Source organism: Podarcis cretensis (assembly GCF_951804945.1).
Source record: "Podarcis cretensis genome assembly, chromosome: 13".
Classification (NCBI taxonomy): Eukaryota; Metazoa; Chordata; class Lepidosauria; order Squamata; family Lacertidae; genus Podarcis; species Podarcis cretensis.
In genome coordinates this window covers 17,752,180-17,761,850 of record NC_137182.1, presented here as the reverse complement: position 1 = coordinate 17,761,850, position 9,671 = coordinate 17,752,180, and the positions used below count along the sequence as shown (strand labels likewise).

General features: G+C 44.7%; 1 pseudogene across 1 annotated transcript; it reads right to left on the bottom strand.

Moving 5' to 3' along the window:
* Positions 1-937: 937 nt before the first annotated feature.
* On the bottom strand, positions 938-9,303 carry LOC307201068 (vomeronasal type-2 receptor 26-like; annotated as a pseudogene). Its single transcript, XR_013843899.1, has 5 exons — positions 7,916-9,303; positions 5,759-6,610; positions 3,976-4,203; positions 2,453-2,579; positions 938-1,828 (listed from the first exon to the last, which is right to left on the bottom strand). The product of XR_013843899.1 is annotated as a vomeronasal type-2 receptor 26-like (transcript).
* Positions 9,304-9,671: the final 368 nt, after the last annotated feature.

Genomic DNA, 9,671 nt, shown 5'->3' with positions numbered 1-9,671 from the left:
TGTGCAGAGGAGGGCAGCCAGGAAGATGATGGGTGGGAAACCAAGCCTTATGAGCAATGGTTGAGGGAGCTGGGTATGTTTAGCTTGGAAAAAGGAGACTGAGAGGAGATATGATACTCATCTTCAGATACCTCAAGGGCTGTCAAATGGAAGATGCAGCAAGCTTGTCTCATGCTACAGAGATGTAATGGTTCTATGGGGTTGCTCGTGCGTAAGTCGTCGCCACCTGGCTGAGTTACCTGGGTGAACCCTTTATGTCCGGACAGCCACCCATCCGTGGCTGTCTCAATCGCTGGCAGAATCCGTCAGTGGGTGATTCTTGAACTTCTTCCAGCAAAGAAGTTTTTTGACGCCAAGTCTCCGCCTACTCTCCCTGCGCGGAAGTCTTCTGCGCAGAGAGGGTGTGGGCGGCAGAGGACCCGTGCTCTCCCCGCTGGTCTCCGGCGAGGAGTCCTGGAGCCCCCTCACCGATTCCCCCCTCCGCCCCCCTTCTCCACTGGTGTTGCGCTGATTTCCTTCACCAGCAGACGGGCTGTCCCTCTTCCTGCTGGGACCCTCTCCGCCATCCCTCTGGAGCCCTCTCTCCTCCTCTGGCTCCGATGGCAGTTCCCTGACAAGAAAGTAGGACCCAAACCAATGGATTCAAGTTACAAGAAAGGATGGAGGTGGAGTTTCTGGGCATCTCCACACTTTCTTCTGTGAAATTGTTGTGGGTTTTTTGTGTGTGTCCACAAGAGGTCCTTAGTTTTCCAATTGTGCCCTTGGGCTCCCAAAGGTGGGGACCACATCTCGGGGTGGGGGAGAACCATCTGATTTTTTTTTTTATGAACATAAGAAGTTCAACAAACAAATAAAATGAAATTATATCAAGGAGTCAGCAGCAAAATCATTACCCATATTCTGGGGTAACAGAAAATAGTGACAATGGGCTATTTTGCTATTTCTTCTTTATTAACTGCTGTTTGTCATTCAGATCAGGCCTCAATATGATAATGTAGCATTTGGGGGCAAAGATGGAACCCAGTAAACCAGCACTAGAGGCCAAGATGGAGAAGATCTCCACAGCCACCATGTGTTTTCCCTTGGAGCTCAGGTAGACCGGAACAAAGGAGATCCAAACACTACAAAACAACAGCATGCTGAAGGTGATGAATTTGGCTTCATTAAAGCTGGCAGGCAGTTTCCTGGCTAAAAATGCTACAACAAAACTGACAATGGCCAGGAGGCCCATGTAGCCCAAGACACAGTAAAACCTGGCAGCTGACCCTTCATTACATTCCAGAATGATTTCTCCCCTCACAGAGTGCTTGTCAAACTGGGGGAATGGGGGAGAGGTTCCCAGCCACACAGTGCAAATACCAGCTTGGATAATAGTACAAGTCAACACAATGGCACTTGCCACTCTTTTCCCCACCCATTTCCTCATTCTGGATCCTGGTTTGGTGGCCATGAATGCCAGAACAACGGTGATGGTTTTGGCCAACACACAAGAAACAGTCACTGTGAAAACCACACCAAAAGCCATTTGTCGGACAAGGCAGGTCACTCTGTCTGGTCGGCTGAGGAAGATGAGGGGACAGAGAAAACAGAGAAGCAGAGACAGGAGGAGAACGTAGGTCAGGTCCCGATTATTGGCCCTGACAATCGGTGTGTCCTGATGCTTCAGAAAGATGGTGAGGGGTGAGCAAAGAGCAGAATACGGAGCCGAAAGCTAAGCTCATCCCAAGCGGTTCTTCCAAAGTCAAGAAGCTGATGGACTTTGGAATGCATTGTGTTTGGTTCCTGTTTGGAAAGTCATCTTCTGAGCATCCAACACAGTCATTCATGTCTGAAAAGAAGAAAGGATTCCCTTTAAGGGTGCAACTTGAGAGTAGGTATGCATCCTCCTGGCAGTATGGGACTTACCAGTTGGATGTGGAAGAGACAATCCTTTTCAGACACAGGAGCGACTAGCATGGGAAGAAAGGGCTGTGGACCCTCCTCTCCCAGACAATGATCTCACAGTCGCTTGCCGGGACAGTAAGGTGGTGGGTCTGGACATCAGGAGGCCTGTGCTCTGCAGGCACACCAGTGCAACTCATCTCCATCACCACTCAGGTAATCCAGTGATAGAAAACCTCTGGCCCATGGGGCCATTTTAGCACGTTACACCTACCGGCCCTGTATCTGATGTCATCTCTGATGTTAGGTGTAGGGCAGGTAAAAGTGTGCTTTGTAAACCCCAACCATCATCTGATTATTCAGGCTTGCAAAGCACCTCTTTGAAAACGCTGGACCTTGTTGCTGGGCCGTCAGCTGGTTGCAGTGAAGAGCTCCAAGTCTGTGAACTTCAATGTCCATGGAAATCCGAACTACATCAATAGCAGCAACTGTGACACCTTTCACACTGCCACAGACCCTTCAAAGGAAATCTAATATGACACATATCTGAAAGCTCCCTAATGTCTCCTACCTTTCTGGTATGAAATCTTGCCTTCTGAACACGAAGCACAGTCATAGCAGCAGAATTTCTCCCCTTCCTTCTTTTTTCTCCTAGTACCAGAAGGGCAATTTTTGTTGCATTGAGAGAGGGGTGGCACCTGTGAATTTTAATTGACCATAAGGAAATGTTTAGCACAGGGGAAATAATGGACATTTGGAGAAGCTGAACTCCATTTTCTGGGCTGCAAGGGATCAAGTGGATGGGAGAAATGGCCTGCTGAATATTAAGAGAATTTTGGAAGCAATGAGCTGTCAACAGCCATTAATGGCATGTAATGATACAGAAGATGTTTTCATGGCTCTGAAAATGAAGTAATGGCTATTTCAATGTGTGTGGTTTTTTAAAAAAATCAAACGGAGGGAGGGAGTCCACCTGAACAAATAATACTATTATTTCCAAATAATACTATTATTTGGAAAAATACATTTCTTATAAAATTCAAAAGATTTTAAAGTAGAGTTGAAAGGATGTTTTGACAGCCTAAGTGATTTAAATAAGCAGCTACTATATACACTTTCAGGTTCCTTCAGTTTTACCAGCTGAAAAAACACAAATGTTGGGGACTGAGAACCCCAGACTGAATACACTGGGCCAAGAGACAATTGTAAGGTTAAGGTAAAGGGATGACTCTGGGGTAGCAGCGCTCATCTCGCTTTATTGGCCGAGGAAGCTGGCGTACAGCTTCTGGGTCATGTGGCCAGCATGACTAAGCCGCTTCTGGCAAACCCGAGCAGCGTATGGAATGGCTGTTTACTTTCCCACCTATTTATCTACTTGCACTTTGGCATGCTTTTGAACTGCTAGGTTGGCAGGAGCAGGGACCGAACAATGGGAGCTCACCCTGTCACTGGGATTCGAACCGCCAACCTTCTGATCGGCCAGCCCTAGGCTCTGTGATTTAGACAACAGCGCCACACACATTCCACAACTTAAGCAAACTCAAAAACAAGGATAGTGCTGGACTCTGCCAGACTTCTGCTACTATAACTTGAGAATTACTAGCCTCCAAACTAGGCATTCTCTGCAGAAGTCTGCCTCGTCTGTCTCCAGGCTCAGCTCCCTTTTCTTTCTCCCCAAAGAAGTTGGTTGGAGGTTAGGCCTAGGTCACACTCTGCTGGCCTATAAATCTTTAAAGAATGTGCTAGACAGGGAAGTGGAAGACCAGGATTCAAATCCCCACTTGGCCATGAAACTCATTGGGTGACCTTGGACCAGTCACTGCTGCTCTCAGTCTACACTACCTTACAGGGTTGTTGGTTGTTAGGATAAAATGGGAAGTAAGCAAAGGAAAGGTGGAATAAAAATGCAATAAACAAACAAGCATATAATAATGAACTATCATGCTTCAAGGCATCAGAGCCCCACGACATTCATAGAGGTTTTCATAAACAAGAGAGAAAAAATGCAGGATCCATGTCTCCGCTAGGCTTCCAAGATACAAGCATCACATTTAGGACACACTGGAGTTGCAATTTCCTGAAATCATGCCCCACCTGGTCAAAACTCCTGTGCCACACCATTTTGTCTTCATTGATGGAAAACTCTTTTCCTGGGGGAGCATCCAAATTCATCCATCCAACCTTCATTCTGATGAAGGAGTTATTTGGGAAAGTGACCAAGTTGGTAATATCAAATCCAGCTTCAGATTCCCTGTTCTCACTAAAATACACTTCTTCTCCCGCACTGTTGTTAAATGAGATACTCCTAAGAAATGGGTGGAGCTGCATTGAGATGGCAGGAAGAGGACAATTGTTTAAAACTCAACCTTATGTTCATCATTGCCTTTTAATGTGCCATTGCCTCTTCCAAGGCAGTGGACAAGATTTCATATAATCACAAAATAATAACTATTGCAGTAATAACAGTAAATGTTGATCTCTCTTTCCTCTGTAGATTCCTCCGTATAAGACTAAGGTACACTGTATATGTATTTCAAAGCTTAAACAGGACTTCCAAAATCATAATGCAAACATCTATGAAGTTCAATACAGAAAGGGTATAAATGAAAGAACAGGAAAATGGGGAGAGGGTAAGACTGAGGGAGGAACAGGCAAAAAAGATATTCCTGTTAAGACTCTAGTTGAGATACAAATTGCCATTGACAATATCACACCTAGCTGTTTTGAAGAGCTGAAGCTCAGGTGAGTGGGTTGTATCCGGTTTTCTCAGAAATGATAAATATTACTATAAAAAGATGGTTTGTTGTCCAAAATGGATGTCACTGTGTATTTCTGATGATACCATTGTAAATATGTTGCAAAAAAAAAAATGGCAAGATTAAAGTGGCAGCATTCATAGTAATTGCAACTCAATAGAACACAGCCCAAAAATCTTATGCTGGACACTTTGTACCACTCACTCTGGAATATACCGTATTTTTCGTCCCATAGGACGCTCCGTCCCATAGGACGCACCTAGTTTTTTGGGGGGGGAATAAAGGGGGGAAATTTTTCCTTTATTTCCCCCCCAAAACCAGGTCAGGGAACAGCGGTATGGCGGCGCTCCGCCTCCCCGCTGTCCCCCAAGCTTGTGGGGCTGGCCAATGTCTGCCCTGCGCGAGGGGCGCTCTGCTTCAGGGCACTCTGCGCGCCGGGCGGCAGGCTGCTATCCACAGTGCAGGGATCCTGCAGGAACTCCCTCAGGGCTCCCCATGCTGCGGATGTCTGCCCGGCGCGAGGGGCGCTCTACTTCAGGGCGCCCTGCGCGCCGGGCAGCAGGCTGCTATCCGCAGCCTGGGGAGCCCTGCGGGAACTCCCGCGGGCTGCCCAGGCTTGCAGATAGCTTCCTGAAGCCTGGAGAGTGGGAGGGGTCGGTGCGCACCGACCCCTCTCGCTCTCCAAGCTTCAGCAAAAGCCTGTATTTGCCCCATAGGACACACACACATTTCCCCTTCATTTTTGGAGGGGGAAAAGTGTGTCCTATAGGGCGAAAAATACAGTAGCTATAACAAAGATAATCACAAATAATTTGAGATTTTGACAAGGACTAGACATGATTTATATGATTTGGCATATACAGCAGAACCAACGTTTTCAAAACAACCCCCTCCCCCAAAACCTGGCAAGTCTAGAACTATGCTTGGTGATCTGATGCAATTGGACTTAATTTGGACTTTAAAGTCTTTATTTAACTCACGTGCAACTACACATCCTACATGCCTATTTTACAGTTTGGTTATTCATCTTTCAATTTTTGACTGTTATTAAAATTGTTGCCTTTCCTTTATCAACAATATAAAATGAAATAAATTTTTTTTTTTAAAAAAAGAGCCATTACCTGCCAAGGCTGCAATTTCTGAAGCTGCGGTGTCCATCTTCTCACAATTCCTCTATCCTTCGACCAGGATTCGAACATGGCATGCAGAGCATGTGCCACAACATAGACGGCATTGTAGATGCTGTAGCTGTGGCCAGTCATGCTCATCTCAAAGCCAGACGAGGGGAGGCTGTCCAGCTTCTCCTGTCCAGTGCAGGGTTCACTGAACTCAGTACTGGATTTGGAAAAGAAACAATGGAACGTATCTTGCCAGAACTGCTGAAGAAAACCATCTTCACCTGCCATGAAAGGATTTAGGGAGCGAAGATGGGTCTTGAATCCTTGCACCTCATTTGAGTGCACTGTGAAGCATATGGAGCCATGAAATGGTTGCATACTCTGGCTCATTCGAAAGGCCACTGCTGAGAAATCCAGTTGAGGAGTCATAATCCATACCTTCTCCATAGATGTCACATTTTCCACTTCACCTGCCACTAGCCATATTTGCAAAAAAAACAAGGACTTGTCTTCTCCATAGACAACAACAGCATTGGCTTTGCTTTCCGCAATCATGTAATAGGTTTGGAGCCACTGGGAAATCATGTCATAATACTCTTCAAAATATGAGCCTTTTGGAGTTCTCTCTGAAAAGGCCAAGCAAATGCCTCTCTGGAAAAGCTGAGTTTGCAGGATTTCCATAAACTTCTCTCCACTCTCACTATCCACCGCAAGCAACCCAACCCATGTCCATCCAAAGCGCAGAAGTAACTCAACAATCCCAGTGTACTGATGGGCTTCATTGGGCACCATCCGGTAGAAGGGAGTGGATTGGCTTTGACCAGCATCCTCTAGGGCAAAGGAGCCATAAGTGAGCTAGAAGGAAACGGACACTTATTTCCCATTACAGTAATGCAGTAGAAACATTGGATAGCAATGACGAAACAAGGAAATAAATAGTTTTTTTAATATAAATGTAGTTGAATAATTGATCCTGCTTGGAAAGCAATGACCAACTACTTGTGTTTCGGACCCACCTCTCCTACAAGGCCCCACACTGTCCAGTGGACACTGTCCACTGTCCAAAGTAATTAAAGGAACTGGTGAGCAATATGCACCCCTGAACTTTGTTTCACTCCATATAGAATTGGCATACAAGCTATTTTGCATACATACACAATGCATAGACAGTTTGATGTACATAAAACTCCAGTCATATCTTCTGATACACACTCAGAGGTTGAGTGGAAGATTGATTTGTATTTATTGTATTTCTATGCTGTTTTCCATTCAAATGAATCCCAAAGCAGCTTACAAACAATAAAAATAATATAATAGAACGTCACAAGTACAGCATAAATAATTAAGAAATCATCAATAATCTCCCGCTTGGACTACTGCAATGCGCTCTACACGAGGCTACCTTTGAAGATGACTCGGAAACTACAACTAATCCAGAATGCAGCAGCTAGACTGGTGACTGGGAGTGGCCACCGAGACTATATAACACTGGTCCTGAAAGATCTTCACTGGCTCCCAGTATGTTTCTGAGCACAATTCAAGGAGTTGGTCTGACCTTTAAAGCCCTAAATGGCCTCGGCCCTGTATACCTGAAGGAGCATCTCCACCCCCATCATTCAGCCTAGACACTGAGGTCCTCCTCTGAGGGTCTTCTGGTGTTTCCCTCACTGCGAGAAGTGAAGTTCCTGGGAACAAGGCAGAAGGCCTTCTTGGTGGCGGCGCCCTCCTTGTGGAATGCCCTCCCTTCAGATGTCAAGGAGATAAAGAACTATAAAACTTTAGAGGTAAATGTAACTTTTAGAAGACATCTGAAGGAGGCCCTGTATGCTGTAAGCTGCTCAGAGTGGCTGGGGAAACCCAGCCAGATGGGCAGGTTATAAATAATAAACGTATTATTATTATTATTATTATTATTATTATTATTATTATTATAACAATCACAATATTAACAAATAAGCAACTAAAAAATAACATCACAATTACAGCATAACTCATATTACATGATTAACAAATCAATAAGGCATTTATAATGCATTCTCTCTCCTCCTCAAGTTCATCACTGAATGCAATATCAGGCTTATATCCTTCTGAAATATGAAACTTACTCAAGAGAACATGTAAGTAAGGGTGAGTTATGAAGCCACCATGTTTGTTTCTTACCTGGGGAATCTTGTAGCCTGTTAAGATGGCTGCCATGTGGAGGGAAGTTTCAAAGTCAAGTCCCCCAATGATTGCCATCAGATTTTTCTGTATGCCACACTGGTAGTTGGGTACAAATCTATAGGGTGTGGAGAGTATGTCCAGAGAGGCCCAGTAGGTCATCCTTTCACTGAAGTAGCTGTCATGGATGTGGAATCCCAATGTGACATTGGGCAATATCTGAGGGTTCTCATTGACCTCATTGACTGCAAACACCAAGGCCAGAACATGCTGGTAGTTCTTTGGAATGAGCCTGCAATTAAAATAATACATCTACTGTTATACTGCTAGGTAAAGGTAAAGGAACCCCTGACCATTAGGTCCAGTCATGGCCGACTCTGGGGTTGTGGCGCTCATCTCGCTTTATTGGCCAAGGGAGCTGGCGTACAGCTTCCAAGTCATGTGGCCAGCATGACTAAGCCACTTCTGGCAAACCAGAGCAGCGCACGGAAACGCCATTTACCTTCCCGCCGGAGCAGTACCTATTTATCTACTTGCACTTTGACGTGCTTTCGAACTGCTAGGTTGGCAGGAGCAGGGACTGAGCAATGGGAGCTCACCCCATCACGGGGATTTGAACCACTGACCTTCTGTTTGGCAAGTCCTAGGCTCTGTGGTTTAACCCACAGTGCCACCTGCAGCCTGAATGTGATAGAGTTATTTTTGCAGCTACAGTGGTACCTTGGGTTACAAACACTTCAGGTTACAGACTCTGCTAACCCGGAAGTAGTACCTCAGGTTAAGAACTTTACCTCAGGATGAAAACAGAAATTGCACGGCGGCACAGCAGCAGCATGAGACCCCCATTAGCTAAAGTGTTACCTCAGGTTAAGAACAGTTTCAAGTTAAGAACGGACCTCCGGAACGAATTAAGTTCATAACCAGAGGTACCACTGTATTGTTAAAGTTGCAAAAACAAAGAGGAAGGGACTGAGTGAGGGAAAAATTTTGGAGAAACATTGGGATTATCAGCTCCGCTCAAGGCATGACGGATTGCAGCAACAACCGGGGAAAGATTGACATACAAGGAGAGAAAGAAACATCATGGGCAGGATAAATGTCACACACAGGAAGAACGATACAGTATGAGCTATTCACTTGTAGTCTTATAAATTACTTAATGTGTCAACAAGAATAGAAGTTATAAATATTGCAGCTGTTATAGAAGGGATTATTATTATGATGGGAATGTCACTGAAATCAATAAGATTTTGGAACGCAGAAACAAAGTATATCACCAAACCATCAATTCTAGCATGCGGGGGGGGGGCACCTAAATTATATAATTTGGTATTTGAATTATTTGTATTAGGAACTGTATTATAATTTGGCATTGTTATAATGAGGCTATTATTGGATTATTGTTATTGGAAAATTAATAAAAATTATTAAAAGAAAGAAAGAAAGAAAGAAAGAAAGGAAGGAAGGAAGGAAGGAAGGAAGGAAGGAAGGAAGGAAGGAAGGAAGAAAGACATCAGGGAGATATGCTGTGAAACATTCATTTCTGTTTTTAAGGAAATTTATAATCTATGCCTTTCGATTTTAAAAGACATAAAAGCATCTTAAAAGTAAAGGTAAAGGGACCCCTGACCGTTAAGTCCAGTCGCAAACAACTCTGGGGTTGCGGTGCTCATCTCGCTCTATAGGCCGAAGGAGCTAGCATTTGTCTTCAGACAGCTTCCGGGTCATGTGGCCAGCATGACTAAGCTGCTTCTGG